The 16645-nt window shown below is 42.5% G+C and overlaps 1 long non-coding RNA gene across 1 annotated transcript; it reads right to left on the bottom strand.

Moving 5' to 3' along the window:
- Positions 1-4151: 4151 nt before the first annotated feature.
- LOC147247777 (uncharacterized) lies at positions 4152-6238 on the bottom strand. Its single transcript, XR_015109319.1, has 4 exons — positions 6102-6238; positions 5649-5723; positions 5147-5317; positions 4152-4361 (listed from the first exon to the last, which is right to left on the bottom strand). It is a non-coding gene; the product is annotated as an uncharacterized LOC147247777 (long non-coding RNA).
- Positions 6239-16645: the final 10407 nt, after the last annotated feature.

The raw sequence follows: 16645 nt of genomic DNA, 5'->3' as shown, positions 1-16645 counted from the left end.
TGACTTGACAATCAAATGTAAAAATCTCTTTGGTCAAGGGTCGCCATGACAACTCCGAATCCCAGGTTGGCCAGCAAAAATCCATCATCCTCACAGCAATTTAATACAAGCCAGAAAGGGTCGACACCAACCTATCTTTGCTTCCACGCAGATCATATGAAGAGTAAGAGGCGGGATTCGTTGGCTGCAGGCATGTCAGCTAATTTTAGATATTTTTATCAATCTGCATATTACACTTTGCATAGTCCCTTACATACAGTGTCAGGGCAGCATTATAGAATGTGGACTGGTGAAGGAGATATGATGTAATGCAATAAGGGGGAATTTAGCTATTTTATGTGGCCATGGCCATGTGACCTAATAATAATTGTTTGGGAGGAATCTGGAGAGGCTTAGTATTTATTACAGCACTACGGTATGACCATAAATGTGGACTTTATGGGGGAGAGGAAATGATGACATCTGCAGCAATTCATAAATGTGATTCAGTTCAAAATGAAAGGCTTATCTAACAAACCTGAAAGCATCACCGGCCACGTTTATAATGTTTTTTAACCCTTATAACTGTGGACCTAGGGATCTAAGTCCATGGGAAATGCCGAGTTATTGATACTGTCAGCCTCTGAAGATGACCTCAGCTACCCTTTGTGTCAGAAGCAAATGTTATTATTGGACATTCGATTATGGCCATGCAGTTCCGCTTTTCATCGCAGCCGGAATTCACCCGCTTTAAGATGTCACCCATATGCGTTTGACCAAGTGTTGAAAATTTAAACACCAAAATGTTGAATATTTTCTTTCTATGTCTGAGCACAATTACTGTCCCTTAAGTTGCAGGTTTACCGTTTTTAGCTCTTTGCGCAGCCTCATAGGAACCCCAGGTAGTAATGAATACAAGTGGATAAAACACAAACAAAAAACTGTAACCTTTAGTTACAGTTTTTTGTTTTTGTTTTATCCACTTAAGAAACAAACACAATTTTAGCTTTCAACTGTCGACAAAAGAAATATCAGATATACCTTCATTGTCTTTTCCATCATTCAATCCATTCATTGTCTACTGCTTATCCTGTTAAGGGTTGCGGGGGGGGGGGGGCTATCCCAGCAGCCTTCAGGAGAGAGGCTCTTGATGTCTTTGGACTGTGGGAGGAAGCCGAAGTACCAGAGAGAACCCAGGGGAAGAGAGAACACGCAAACTCCACACAGAAAGATCCCGTGCTTGAGCCGGGACTCGAACCCGGAACCTTCTTGCTGTGAGGCGACAGTGCTGACCACTGCACCACCGTGCTGCCCTTCATTGTCTTTACCATCTTCAAAATAACAAAAGGGTGGCACGTGGTGCAGTGGTCAGCACTGTCGCCTCACAGCAAGAAGGTTCCGGGTTCGAGTCCCGGCTCAAGCACTTCTATGTGGAGTCTGCATGTTCTCCCTGTGTCTGTGTGGGTTCTCTCTGGTACTCCAGCTTCCTCCCACAGTCCAAAGACATCACGAGAGGACGAGGCTGATTGATACTCTAAATTGACCGTAGGTGTGACTGTGAGTGTGAATGGTTGTCTGTCTATATGTGTTGGCCCTGCGATGGACTGGCGACCTGTCCAGGGTGAACTCCGCCTCTTGCCTGAAAGCTGCTGGGGTAGGCTCCAGTCCGCCCACGACCCTTAAGTGGAATAAGCGAAAGAAAATGGATGGATGGATGGAAAGTAAGAAAAGATCACCTTAACAAATGAACTCCACTTTTGAGATTTTTAATGTAGAAACACAGTCGTCCAAAGTACAAAACTAATGTTGTGCTATGAATGACCTTCACAGATGAAGGACTTTAACGTCATCATAGCTTTTTTTCGTTGTGATTATACTTAACGTCTGTGCAAACCTCTGTGGTCTTGCTCAACCACTTGTTAGTTATTGGCCCTTTTCAGTGTCATAAAAAGGTTGTAAATTCATTCATATGATATAACCGAGTTTTTCTTATGCTTAGAAACAAAACCTTAAATATCTTATCTTAAATACAGCACCAGATGTTCATCAATGGGAATTTATTTCCAGATTTCAGGACTAAGAGTCTTCATTACCTATCAGTGTGAATGGACCATGAAAGGTTCTGTGTCTCTTTGTGTTCACCCTGTGACCGACTGCTGTTCTGTCCATGGTAAACCCCAACACCTGCTTAATGATGGACAAAAAGCATAAATGATTGAATGGAAGCATCCATCCATCCATCTATTTTCTTATCCTGTTAGGGGTCGCGGGGGGCTGGAGCCTATCCCAGCAGCCTTCGGGCGAGAGGCGGGGTTCACACTGGACGGGTCACCAGTCCATTGCAGGGCCAGCACATTGAGACAGACAACCATTCGCACTCACATTCACACCAACAGTCAATTTATAGTATGGATTAACCTAATCCCCTCTTGCATGTCTTTGGACTATGGGAGGAAGCTGGAGTACCAGAGAGAACCCACACAGGAACAGGGAGAACATGCAGACTCCACACAGAAAGATCCCGTACCTGTGCAAAAAAGCTCCTTTGACATCTGGGTCTGTGTTTGTGTTGGAGGTTCCTCCTGTCACTTTGAGGTTCGTGGAGCAAAATGAGTCAACCTCTCTGTTTAGGCAGATATATTGTGTGAAAGAGGATCAATTTTTCTTCCCTCTGAAAAAAAGGTGAAATTTCTGGGTGTGAAAACAAGATGAACAGTATTTTTTGCTAGCAGTTTTACACTTTCGCCCACTCTTGTGTTAGATGTCACTCTAGTTGATGAATAACAGCTGAGCTAATAAATATGGTGGGGGGGGGGGGGGCAACAACAACACTTCTAGTTTTATTTGATTCAGATTGTTAAGTAAATGTTTTCCAATAATCAAGAAATCATCTCCTGTGACACATTTCCTGAGGGCAACTCACTGAAGTCACCCTGATTACAGGAGTAAATGCGAAAAATATTCTGATCCACATATTCAAATGTTTAAATCACAATACACAACAGGAATACATATTCAAACACAAATACAGTACAGAGTTGACGGCCCTCGGGGGTTGGTGAATACTGGCAGATGTGCCCCAGAAAAAAAAACAACCTGTGGTATCAAAACTTCCAAGCGTTGACAGTTGCAGTCAGATGCTTTAAAAGTGTATTTCTGGGTTGTGTCTCAGCGGGGAGGCTCCTGTGAGAATATAAGACTTAGCAGAGAAGCCAGAGAGGCTTTGGGGTGTTGAGACATGTGAGGAGTCCATTGAAGTGATATGTTTAAATGAGCAAGAGTGACAAGTGGAACCACACCAAACCACATTTAGAAGCATGTCGTATTGATTTTATGCTGGGAATATGCTTGAGTTGGATCCTCGTAGTCTTTTTACATCATCATCGGATTTCTACCAGTGGCAGCAGAATCATAGGAGGTTAAAAACTCGGGTCATCATCGACCCGCAGCTGCAATCCAGAGAAATAAGGCTGAGAAGAGTGACCACACACGATCCATGGATGTGTCCTGGTCACTCGGGATGCAGTTTTTAACCACATAATCAATTAAAAAGCGTCTTTCGAATTTTCAAATTGGTGCAACATGACCAGAGAACAGAGAAATGGAGCTGTGCTAGAAAACCCACAACATCAACAAGCTCTTTCTGTGGACCAGGAGTTCGGCTGGTTTTGGTGACAAAATGGCTGAAAAATGTATGCGGATGGGTTAGAGCCACCAGAGGCTCACCAGATGACACTATTCCCATCAGCTGGGCTGGGGATTTGTGTTTAGGCAACATGGAGGCAAACTCAAAACAGTTCATTTGCATTTATGATGAGCATTCTACTGATACAAAGCTAGCTGGAAATCTGCAAAGTTTCTTAAACAAAAATAAAGTAAAGAAATCATGGCGGCGGCCAAAATAAGATCATTTTATCATGTTGAAAGAAAACACAGGCATGAACATGTAAGTTCAGAGAGAGCATTACTGCATCAATTATCTGGATGCTAACTGCCATAAAAAGACAACAAAAGGAAGAATTAAAGGCCACATTGTGCTGTTATATGTGTAGCCCATGTGTTCATTTAATAGATTATATTTCACCAAAAGTCCCCTTGTTCCCATTTTGTTAATGTTTTGCTGTTAAATAACTGTTTTCTGTAAATAATTCATATAAGGGAGCTTTTATTTTGATATTGGCATTTTATTTTGGCATTTCCCGTGAATCCGTGGTACTTTCCTCAGTGGCTAGATGCGCTCTTGAGGAGAGGTATGCATGAGAGAAACCAGAGCTTGTGAAGTGCTGTACTGAGAATTCTGTGTTTTATACAGAATTTAAAAAAAAAAAATCCTTCTGGCTGGCAAGACATCTGCGGTCCCATCTCCTTCCTTCACACTACATCTAAACACAACGCAGAGGGTATAACAGCACGTCATGTCAGGCCAGGCCGGCTACATATGTTGCAACAATTTTTACAAAACCAATACTAATCATTTCAGTATGTGATTTCATTGTTATCACATGATATACACCAGCCATTGATATCAAACCGTCTCATTCTATCATCTTATCAATGATTTTATTTTGAAGAACTGTAACGGTTAAGTGTTCTTTAAATCCCCTCAAGCACCGGGAAACAAACAGGCCAAATAAAATGGTGCGGTGACGCAACGTGAGGTCACGTAACTTGAAGTGACGTGACGTGACGGCACAAAAAAAAAAAAGGCGGGAATCCGACAAAGACAGGAAATGAGAAGCACACAAAGACACAAGAGGGAAGAGCTCACAAAATAAAAAGGGAAGTGAACCAGTGAACAGGACACAGGTCGCACGACACCCTAGAAGTACACAAGTGAAGATACAAGAAACACATGAGAACTTCAAAGTAAACAGTCACCAGCAAACACTAAAGAGTTCAACACAAGCAGTTAATAATGGCAATAAACACCATTCTGAGTAGGCCGTGACGTGACGTCGCCAACCACCTATATTTTAAAAATGAAAAACATGTGCTTTTTTTAAATAATCAATACCAAATGAATTGTATATAAGTATCAAACAAAGCTAATCATATACTTCAAAATTGAAGAACTGAGTGCCCTGCCACAGAAAAAAAAAATTTCTACATTAATATACTTTACACTATAGTAAGTAATATGGTTTTTAGTTGAGTTTCCAGTTCTTACCCTTAAAGCAAAGCCTTAGTGCATCAGCATTTGAAGTACGATGTCCATCATTGTTCTGGTGGAATTTGCTGTTGTGATTGGTGTGTTGAAGCTTAATGGAGTTCCTTCAGCGCTCCCACAGGTCGGTCCCACACTCACCTTCGCTGTTGTCTCATCCTCTCCAAACATTGGCTTCAGGGTTTAGACGAAGAGAGATGTATTTGAAAAAAAGCAATACTGCATGTTTCCCCAAGTCCTTGTTAAAAAGTAGAGGATCCATTGTCTGCTTTGGCAGACACGTACGCACATGCGCGCGCGCGCGCACGCACACACACACACACGCGCACACACACACACACAACTTGCCACAAGGCAAACACGTGCACCTTGTAACTCTTCCAATTTCATTCAGTGTGACATGCTTTCCGTGGGTAGACCTACAGTCATATCTGGGGGATTACATAATCAAACTATGGCAACAGAAAATAAATAGAAACATTTCTGATTGCTGTGGTTCCAATACCGAGGCTGATATTTCTTTTCACTCGTGCAGGCTGCCAGACCTGTGGATTCTCTCTTCTGGAACATCTGGTAGCAGCTGGAAAACAAAAAACACTTTGAGACAGACTCATTCTTCCATATCCAGGTGATTAGTAGCGCAATCTAACAAAAGATGGATTTTAAGAAAAACAATTGTTAATGTGGATATAATCAATATTCTTATATCAACACATTGACTACTGGTATTTGAAATTACTGGACCCACAGACCCTCTGGTCTGTCAAATAACAGGACTTCTTCAGTCGCTGTTGTACAAAAACAAAACAGTAAAAGGTATCAAGTACTATCAGGTTTAACAATAGTAAAGTAAAAGTAATCTTAGTCAGCTGAAACTACACTTGAGAAAACGTAGTATTACTTGTGTAAAAATTCACTAAAATGAACCTATAAAATAAAATAAATGTACTTTTCTTACCAAATTGGTGTGTGTTCGTGAATTCGTCCTGTTTCTGAATCTTGGTTCTTTTTACTGTAGCGACTTTCAGTCTCAGCAGTTTTCAGCAGAACCATCATTGACAGACAGTGTAGCACAGGGGTGTCAAACTGATCCAGTAAAGGGCCGTGTGGCTGCAGGTTTTCATTCCAACCAAGCAAAAGCAACACCTGGTCCAACCAATGAGCCATGTGGACACAGCTTGATTGATTTAAGTAGATTCAGGTGTTGCTTTTGCTTGGTTGGAATGAAAACCTGCAGCCACACGGCCCTCTACTGGATCAGTTTGACTGTAGCACAATGGAAACGCAGGGCTGTAGTGATTTAACGAAAGGCGGATAAATGATCAAATCCACAAGAGAATGAACAAATGAATCTCAAAAACAAGATTAATTAATTTCATCGGCTCACACGTGTGATTTGGTGTTTCTCTGGGAAACACTTTATATGTGGTCGTGTTGTCATCACCCTCATGTACAGTATCACTACATTGCGACACAAGGAGGAGGGAAAGAGGGAGGAGGGGCAGGGAAGATGTCACGATTCTTAAGAAAAAATATATGAATTTTTTTTTTTTTCTGCTGCAAACCTGATTTGGGGATTGGCGGTGAATTAAGGCTCACAAACATACTCGGAACCTGACAGAGTTAAAATCCCTTGTGTAAAATGTGTATGTGGTGGGATGCAGATAGATTGTGCTTTGGGATGTAACTTAAGACTTGCAAACTAAGGTTAACTCTTCTCAGGCCAACAGCTTTAAACAAAAAGCTCAACATGCGGCAAACGGAGCAGCAGCAGGAGAGCGACTGGCTACTACCAATGAAATTCAGGGGCTCATTTTTGTCTGTGGCTACCTGCACATTTCTGGCCAGAGAAACTTAAATAAGCATAGTTACAGGTTTTTTTTGTTGTTGTTTCTTAAATACCCAAAACAGTCTGAGTACCTAAAAAAAAGAACTTCGGTGTAACAAGGAGTCCACCATCCCCAGGAACTATTCATTACTTTTGCTTGATAAATAGCATAAAATGGAGTGTTGCATCATTTGTTTCAATATGCATCTTTCATCATTTTTTTTCTCTTCACTTCCAGATGCAGCAAGCAGCTGTTTTTTTTTTTAGTGAGAATGCTGTGATTAACCAACTCAACCAAGCAACAAACAGGGCAAACTAGGTAAACATGAGTAACTTTGATTGGATGCCAGTGCAGAATGACTGAAGCCAACGGAGTCATTCATCTAATATCATGCGAGTGCGAGTAGAACTGGATACGTGAGAGGAATTGACAAATGTCTGAGAATGTTCCGAGATGAGGGGATAAATAAATAAATAACTGAAAACTAAAAGAAAAGAAACTGAAGCTGACAGGACACAGGTGGCCATAATAAACAGTCAGGAAGTGGAACAAAATAGGATTCCAAGTCACAAACCCATCAAAATAAAACAGGAAGTGACTAAGAGATGGTTAAAGAGCCAACATAACACAGTCAAAGAACTCAGCTCTCAAAATGGCAGGCTGGGTGAAGACACAGTGCTGTGGTTTAAGTCTGTGTATGTATAGGACCAAAAAAAAAACATTGGTTTGCTAATTTGGGTCCTGGTTTGGGTTAAAATAGGAACATGGGGGATTTGTTTTCCTGACTATTGTCATGAGTACCATAATTACCACCTGAGGATGGCAAGGATTACTTCTGCAGCTCTATTCTAGAGACTGACAATGAACCGGTTTGGGGGGGGGGGGGGGGTGAGCATGTGGTAAAGCAATGATCATGTTGTCTGAAACACTGCAGCCGACACAACTGGAATGTCCCATTCCATCACACGAGGCTCAAAGTTTCAAGTTTGAACACTGCAATTTGGTCCCTGTTCATAAAAATACTGTGTAAATCAATGTTTAAGCTGTTTTCTTTTTTTTTTTAGGTGACGGTGCTTTTTGAATATGTAGAATCCCTTTTAATAGTTTTTTGGATAATTTGATCTGGCTGCACAAGGCAGGACAGCACAAGTGAGACAAAAAGGAAGAGGTAGCAGGGAAAGTGGTAAACAGACAATAAGGATTTGAACAACGTAACATATGCTTGTTATTGTCAAAAACATGTAGTTTGAGTTTTTCTCCACAAAGGGAAAAAGTTGTCACTCCTCTGATTCATACATTAATATTGTAACAGATGCTTTTCCATCGTGCAAAAGCGAAAACACCAGTGTGTGTGTATAAGATCAGGAAAAATATGTCTGCTGTAACGTCCTTGTAGAATTGAGTTACTGGATGCTTTATGATTCTGATATATTCTTCAAAGTACTTGGCAAACTCATCTGTATGTATACAGCATTCAGTGTGTGTGCGTGTGTATACACTCATCTGGATCACAAATGAATGCGTGTTTGTGGGTGCATCTGTTTATGTGTGAGGGTGAAGAAGCATCGGGGTGTAAAAGTTGAGAGGGAAAACTGCATACTCATCAGGCCTTGCAGACAAAACAATGTAGAAGTATAATGTCTGTGAGGAGAGCAGCTAAAAGAGCTGCAGTAGCACCTGATGTGCTGCACCAAGACCAACATTTAAGGATGTAGCCTGCAGGCTCCACATTATGGAGTGTATGTGTGCAGTTATTTCTTTTGTTTGAGGGTCTTTCATTGTTCACACTTAATTAACAAACAAGCTCCGAGAGAGAGAAGGACCAACCAAACTTTTAGCCTCGGAGGGCCAAAACCGATACATGATGGTGGGCCGCGAGCACAACGTGTTGTTTAAATGCAAGGCGTGGAACCTCTCATCTTCTGAGTTGGAGTCAGTCGCTGAGAGAGGTGATGACGCAGTTCCCAAAACTTTAAAAACACTCAAAAAGTAACTTTGAGAAACATCAAAAAAACATTTGTGGACAATATTAAAGCTACACTAAGCTTTTTGTTTCATCTGTACAACTGCCTGTCTGTGTGTCTTGACAGGTGTGTATGTTCATGGGTGTATTTTAAAAGAATGAGTAACTTTGGCAAGGGGAGGCATGGCTCAGAGGCAGACTAGCTGTCCAGCAACTGAAGAGTCGCTGGTTTGATCCTCACTTCCCCCAGTGACCATGTTGAAGTGTCCTTGAGCAAGACACTGAGCCCCTAATTGCGACGGACTGGCGACACGTCCAGGGTGAACCCTGTCCCTTGTCCAATGTCAGCTAGGACAGGCTCCAGGCCCCCAAATATGAAAAAAAAAACTACTAGTGACCCTTTGTATTTAGAAAGCCTTTTTCACTTCTCAAAAATTACAATCCCGTACAAAGTAGACAGGGATCTAAAGTATATATTTTTTAAATGATCCTATTTTTTTTATAATTTTGGGGCCGAATCAAATTTTATGCTTGGGCAAATTACCTGCAATCAATACTTCAGTGTTTCTGCAAAACACTATTTTATACCCAAAAGTAAAATGTTGTAATTATACTTCCAAACATGTGGAAGAATTAACTTGACTGACCTGAACTCACATAATCTGTTTTCTACAGTCCGACATTTGCAGTTCTGTCCTCTGGTCTTTGATGAGCTTAAAGAAATCCCTGGAGACCACAAGTAAGACCACAGCTCATGCATCAACCCGCATGTCCACCTCTGCAGATGCAGTGTCCTTCAAGTAACGTGTTCTGACCACTAGATGGCATTCCTGTATAGCGAGCAGACAACCTGGCAATCAGACGTTTAAATCTGTTTGGTTTGTTGACAATTGAGGGCGAATGATGGTGGTGTTTGCGGTGCTTCCTCGGTAGGATTCGCTGCATTTATTTTCAGGGAGGATTTGATTTGTGTCCCATTGAATATTCACATTTGCACATTTGGTCATATGCTCAAAGCCGTTAAGAGTCAAGAGCACATTTGTGAAAATGAACGTTGTTTAAAAAAAAAGAAAAAGAAGGGAAAAAAAGGAGCCAAGAGAGCAATCTGAGCTTCCCAGAGCTCATCGGGTGAAAACAGATGAAAGTGATGACAGACTGACTTTCTGGAGCAGACAGTTGGTGCTACGAATTCTTAGTTAGGAAATCTGGAGTGTCAAATGAAGCTGTGAGCACATTTTAAAATAGTGAGGTCACGAGTCCCCAACACACACACACACACACACACACACACACACCCAACCTCGTCCTCTGTGCAGTACATCTTCCACCACTCATACAATTTATGACTATAAAGCTTTTTAGAATTCCTGGCATTTCATTCAACGACTGGCAGCGGAGAGATGACAGTGAATAAAACCGTAGACAGACACGGTGTTTCATACTTGCTGCTTCTCATCCCAGTATCAAGATCACCACCTTGTTTTTCCCACAAATGGAATTGTTCAATTATATCAGCGACAACTACAAATCTCCTTTCCATCTTCAGTTCTTCAGCCTGGTCCTTTGCCCTACATGCCATCTCTAGCTGTCTTACTCTCTCTACTGAAAGGGGGGGGGGGGGTCTGCCTGGCTGTCATATTCAAGCCTTGATGTTACAGACTGCAGTAGCAGCCTCTTAGGCCCCTATAATCCACTGGATTGTTGCATTAAAACCATCACATGAGTCTTTGCTCCCTTCCAGTTCGGTGTTGCGTCACCATTAGAGGAAGCTATAAATAACAAAGAGGGGCTGCGGGGGAGGGAGGGGAGACACGGTGGAGGACTGTCAAACACACAGAACAACACAGATTGGCAGCTGTTGGCTCTCTACAACACACACACACTCACACACACTCACACTCACACTCACACACACACACATACACACACACAAACACACAGCTTTGAGTTAGACAGCACAGTAATATCCACTTGTGTGCATCACAACACTCACAAAGGTATAAAGAAGTGTTGCAGCGCAGCAGGGGCCACTGGCTGCCATGACAAAACAAGTTAAAGGGAATAATCAGACGTGTCACTCACCAAGACGACAAAGGCTTGTAGCTTTTTTCAACAATGAGAAGCAACGTCACATCACAGACAGAAAAGACACAGTGAAATAGCAGAATGGGGTTGAGCTTGGTAACAGAGTTCTGTTTTTTTTTTCATTACAGGCATTTAGTGGGAGGATGTGAGTCTTCGGAGGTGTTTTTGTGGATGCACAAAGAAAAGGCACATAACTACACCATGGTGACTGCATCGCCACTCACTAGCGTGTATATCAAAGGTGGGGTGAGGTGTTAACACAGTCAGTCGTGGATAAACTGCATAATTACATCTATTTTATCCATCACATGATGCACTGTATTTTCCTACGGACATATGTTGTCGAAGCCCCCCGTTGAAATAACTTAACAATCGCAGTTTGACCAGACAACATTTTGAAAACCCAAAAGAGCTGTAAGATCAAATCATTTCAGCCTCGTTTGTGTTAACAGAGGGTAAAACCAGAGCTCCACCTCTAATCTCTTGTGCGGCCCATGCGGCATGTTCACTAGTGTTAACCTGCAAGCAGAACTTTTGCTGTTGGCTCCATGCATCAGTGTCAGTGCCTGAACTATCCCAGTTGCATATGCATAGGTCCGCCATGTTGATATATGTAAAACAGCGTCTGATTGACCCCTGGGCCCTAGCCAATGGCTAGCATATGATGTTTGAACTGCAGATAAAGTCATCTTTATTTCACTCTAGAGTTCGTCTTTCACAACCAGCTGTTAGTGCTGACTAATAAATGATTAAACACTATTTTCAACAAATTCGCTTCCCAAGATGGCCAAGTTGGTGGACATCCTGTTGAGCGCCGTCCATTCAGACTTTGTGCACATGTGCAGGGTAGCAGCTGGGACAGGTCAGGCACTGTCAGCTGCCGAGTAACGTTTGTAGGACTGAACAAAGCCCTGCCTCCAATACTGTATGCAGTTCTCTGTATACAACCATGCAGTCAGGGGGATAAAAAACCGTCAACACTTAGTTCACATGTTCTCTGGTTATTCATTTTCCACTGTAAATTCACACCAGCATCTTTTACACATCAGTGCAGTCCTGATACTACTGGCTACCTCTTAAGCAGTATGCTCATACCTGCTCAACAAAGCTATTTCCTCAAAGATACTTGCTAGGTAGTCTGTTAAAGGTGATTTACTCCAGACTGAACTGTAGTAACATAGCATCTGTAACACGACTTCCACTGCCTATACTAGAACCTGACAACAGGCTTTGATAAGTAAAAACCAGTGACGTTTCCCTTTAGCTTTCCAAGATCAGTCTGACTCAACCTTCATGACATCAGCAAGACAAAATCTTCTTCGACATCACAGACCTGTTTTCAAGGGCAAAAGATGAGTACATTTATGTGTAAAAACCTGCGACTGAAGGACTAGCACCTGTATTTGGTTCCTGTCCTCTGCTGCAGTAGGCATAAACACACATTCAGTCACACACACGCTCACAGAGACACTTGAATACACACTCTCCATGAGAAATGTGGCTTCCAGGGAGCCCAGCAATGATATTATCTAATAAGAAGTTTTGCCCACCTCTTTCTGTCTACTCTACCTCTTTGATCTCCCTACCTTACCCTCTGTGTTCCTCTCACCCCCTTAAGCCTCCAACTATCCACCCAAATCCCCCCTCTCCCTCTCTCCCCGTCTAGCTCTGCCTCACTCTCCCACCCTGCCAGTCGCGAGCATGTTCTTTAAGTCAAGGACGGCATTAGCATGACGATCACAGCCTTCTATCACAAGTCTTGTCTGCCAAGGCTAGAGGAGCGAGCTTTTGTTATTGGAGAGGAGAGAGAATTGCTAAATATGTTAGGAGTCAAAAGAGAGAGAGAGAGAGAAAAAAGAGAGAGAGAGAGAGAGAGAGAGAGAGCCAAAGGCGTACAGCCAGGATAACATGGCCTATAAAACATGGGAGATTTGTGATTACTTTAAACAAAAGCATTCATATGTCGACATTAAAGAAAAACATAATCCATTTACATGCAGTACTTGAAGAAACATGCCTCCTCTCTTCCAAGGACAGACGAAGGCAGATTTTACAAGTCTCAAGAGATTGGCCCACAAAGAGACTTCAAAATCAGGCACTCAATCCTAAGTACAGTATATGAAACCCTCAGTAAACTCAGTTCAGAGTGTGTGTATGTGTGAATTTCTGCTTTGTTATTCCACATCTGATTACTCATGAGCTCTCATTGTGTTCTCCCCCCTCTAAGCTCACACTCACATTTACAAACCTGTTTAATACAATGGCAAATTAAAGCACAGTTAATTGTATCATAAACACACATCTGTGTTGCTAAAACCAAATTAATTTTTCATGAAACAGATGCCGTGCAGTGCCGATTTCTACATTTGCCAAATGCCAGGTCTAAACTCACACATGGTGAGAAATCATCTGCTTTACTAAGAAAAAACCTTATTAGTTCAAAGACGACCCCGGTAATTATATTAAAACAGCGTCTATATATTATATATTATATTATATTATATAAGTTCAGCAAAGACATAAACTTCTGTTTTCCTAATGATAAACCCTGGGAAACCTCTGCAGTCACTTATGGTGTTCCACAAGGCTCTGTGCTTGGATCAATCCTCTTCACCCTTTATCTGCTTCCTCTCTGTCACATAATGAGGAAACACTCAATTAATTTTCACTGTTATGCTGACGATACACAGCTGTACTTATCAATGCATCCACATGAAATAAATCAGCCGACTAAACTGGAGGCCTGTCTAAAGGAGATAAAAACTTGGATGTTCCTTGGAGCTCCTAGTCCCCTATTATCCAGCTGGAACCCTTCTCTCCCAGGATGCGGGGTTACTGGTGGTTCCTAGAGTTTCTAAAAGTAGACTGGGAGCCAGAGCCTTCAGCTATCAGGCTCCCCTCCTGTGGAACCGTCTCCCAGTTTCTTTAAGTTACTTTAAGAGCAGACTTAAGACCTTCCTTTTTGATCAGGCTTATAGTTAAGGCTGCTTAGGCTGGCCCTTAGATATGCTGCTATAGGTTCAGACTGCCGGGGGATCTCCCATGGTGCACTGGGCTTCTCTCTACTCCTCTCTGTCCTCCTATATTTGTCATACATAAATCATACTCATACGTATTACTAACTCGTATTCTTCTCCAGAGCCTTCGGGCTCCCCTCATCCCAGATCCCGGGTGCTGCTGGAGGAGGCTGCAGACCTGAAGAGGCTCAAGCTACTACCCATAGCTCCACCTGCTTAGGTCCCTGTCTGTCCATCAGTCTCTTCCTTTCTCTCTCTCTTTCTCTCTGTCCCACTCTTTCCTTCTGCATATCTGTCTTCCTTCATTATCCGTCTTTGTCTCTGCCCCGCTCTCCTGCTCTCTTTCCCACCAACCGGTCAAAGCAGAAGGCCGTACCCATTGAGCCTGGATCTGCTCGACGTTCCTGCCTGTTAAAAGGAAGGTTTTCGTCACTGTTGCAGGATGTGCTTGCTGATGGAGAATTGTTGGGTGTAAATTCATTGAAGGAGTGTGGTACTAGACCTGCTCTACTTGTAAAGAGTCATGAGATAACTTTTGTTGTGATTTGGCACTATATAAATAAAATTGACTTGACTCTTATTATTCACAAATTCAATTGAAAGATCCGAGACTTCTTACATGCACACATAAAAGACGTCATTCTCACAAAATACATTTGTAGATGTGTTAAAATCTGTTTGTGAGCATTCAACTTTTGCCAAGAAAATCAATCCACAGGACGCCACGCCTCCAAAATCACAGGTTTAGAGGGAGCGTGCGACTCGCTTGCTGACCGCAGCCAAGTCCACAAGCTCTTTGATTGAACGGTTTTCACTCCTACAAGCCGTCTCCAGTTCTATAGTACATCCAACCGGCTTCACGACCACAGGCCACATGGAACCACCCAGACCAGGACTGCTGTGCCAAACTGTCAGGAACCGTCTCAGGGAAGTTGATCTGACCGCTCATTGTGTCACATGGGGTGTTGACCTTGCTGCGGGCTTGAGAAGACAAACTCTCCTTCGGTTGCATTTTGTTTTGCCTTTTGTTCTTCAGACAAATGTTTTTGTTTTGTTTTGAAGGATAAATCCCAGTTTAAGGCCAGGCAGATGGTACAGGCAGCATAGATGATGCCAGTTTGCAGATGTCAACAATGGGAGCAGGGTGCTTCACGATCGGCAGGTGTGAGTTACAAACACAGGTGCATATAATTGATGGTAATTAGAAAGCACAGATTCCGTGAACAGATCCTGAGGTTCGCTGTCGCATCATTCGTCCCCCGCCACCTTGTTTTGCAGCATGATGGTGCACTCCGCCACGCTGTAAGAAGCTGGACACAAATCCTGCAGGCTACAAACATCCCAGTAGTAGCTCGCCCTGCATCCTCACCAGGCATGTGACCCACTGAGCGTGTGCAACAGTATGTTCCATATCCTGCCGATATCCAGCCACCGACTGTGAAATCACTGTTCAAACGGTTTTGTTTTTTTTAATAAAAATACACATTTTAGTGTCTGTTTATTGTGGAGATAACAGCTCCAATCCAAGACTCACTTGTGCAATAATCCTGTCAGTGCTCACCAACATGGATTTCAACACGTTTGTGAACAAAATTGTTGAGAAAAAAAGTTTGTGTGCATGTATGAAGTGTCTTAACTCATTGAGACTGGAAGTGAAAACACAAGTGATTATGATTTAGTTCAATCTTTATAATCAACACTGCAAGTCATTCAAAGCACAGAAAAGCCCGTTTTTGGAAAGATACTAACTTCCATGACTCACCTTTCATGGATGCCGCGCCTGTTCACTCGGGGGTCTTAGCAGAACAGAAAAGAAGAGATGGGGTCTGACATTTCACATGGCTTTCAGTTAGATGAATAATCTGATGGTTGGAAGGAGAAGGAGGGTGGGGTGGGGGTGGGGGTTGTGTGGCCTTGGAAGAAAAAAAATCCAGCTGCATATTAAATGTGCTCAAGCGTTTCATGGCCTGTCAATCGTGAGTTGTGATTTGTGATGCACAGAAGACACAGCGTCTCATTTCTTGGGTGCACATGTTTATGTCTGTGAGTGTATGAAGGTCTGCATGGCCCACACACACACACACACACACACACACACACACACAAACACACACACAGAGCAGCAGTCAAGCCTGTTATCATTTGAATGCCTCCCCTGCGGTGGCTCCGTGAGACATCTCCATCATACTGTCAGAAAAAATAAACACAGCACAGCAACAATTGGGTGGACAAAACAGGCTTTTTCTTTCACTCGTGTTCACCATCACATGAGTGGCATGACTCAGGAGGTATAGCTGCTGTCTAGTAATTGTAATGTTACTGGTTCAATTCCCACTTCCTCTAGTGACTGTTGAAGTATCTTTGACAAAGTTGTTGAACCTTTAATTGCTCCTTGGCATTGTTGTAAGGCGTTTTGAGAGCCAACAATACGCTGGCTGAGACGGCTCGAATGAAATGCATATCTGATAACATTTAGGACATAAATGGGAAAACAAAAATGTAAAAGTCACAACAAAAACCACAATGGATTTTAGCAGACAACAATAGCAGGGGGACGTTTGGATTCTTTTTCTGTTTGAGTAGCTTTGACCAATCATATATGAGTGGG

Source organism: Aulostomus chinensis, chromosome 16 (assembly GCF_037954235.1).
Source record: "Aulostomus chinensis isolate RoL2024-O1b breed Wild chromosome 16, RoL_Achi_v1.0, whole genome shotgun sequence".
In the NCBI taxonomy this organism is placed as follows: Eukaryota; Metazoa; Chordata; class Actinopteri; order Syngnathiformes; family Aulostomidae; genus Aulostomus; species Aulostomus chinensis.
Note: the sequence above shows the minus strand (reverse complement) of the source record. Positions and strands in the feature narration are given on the sequence as shown.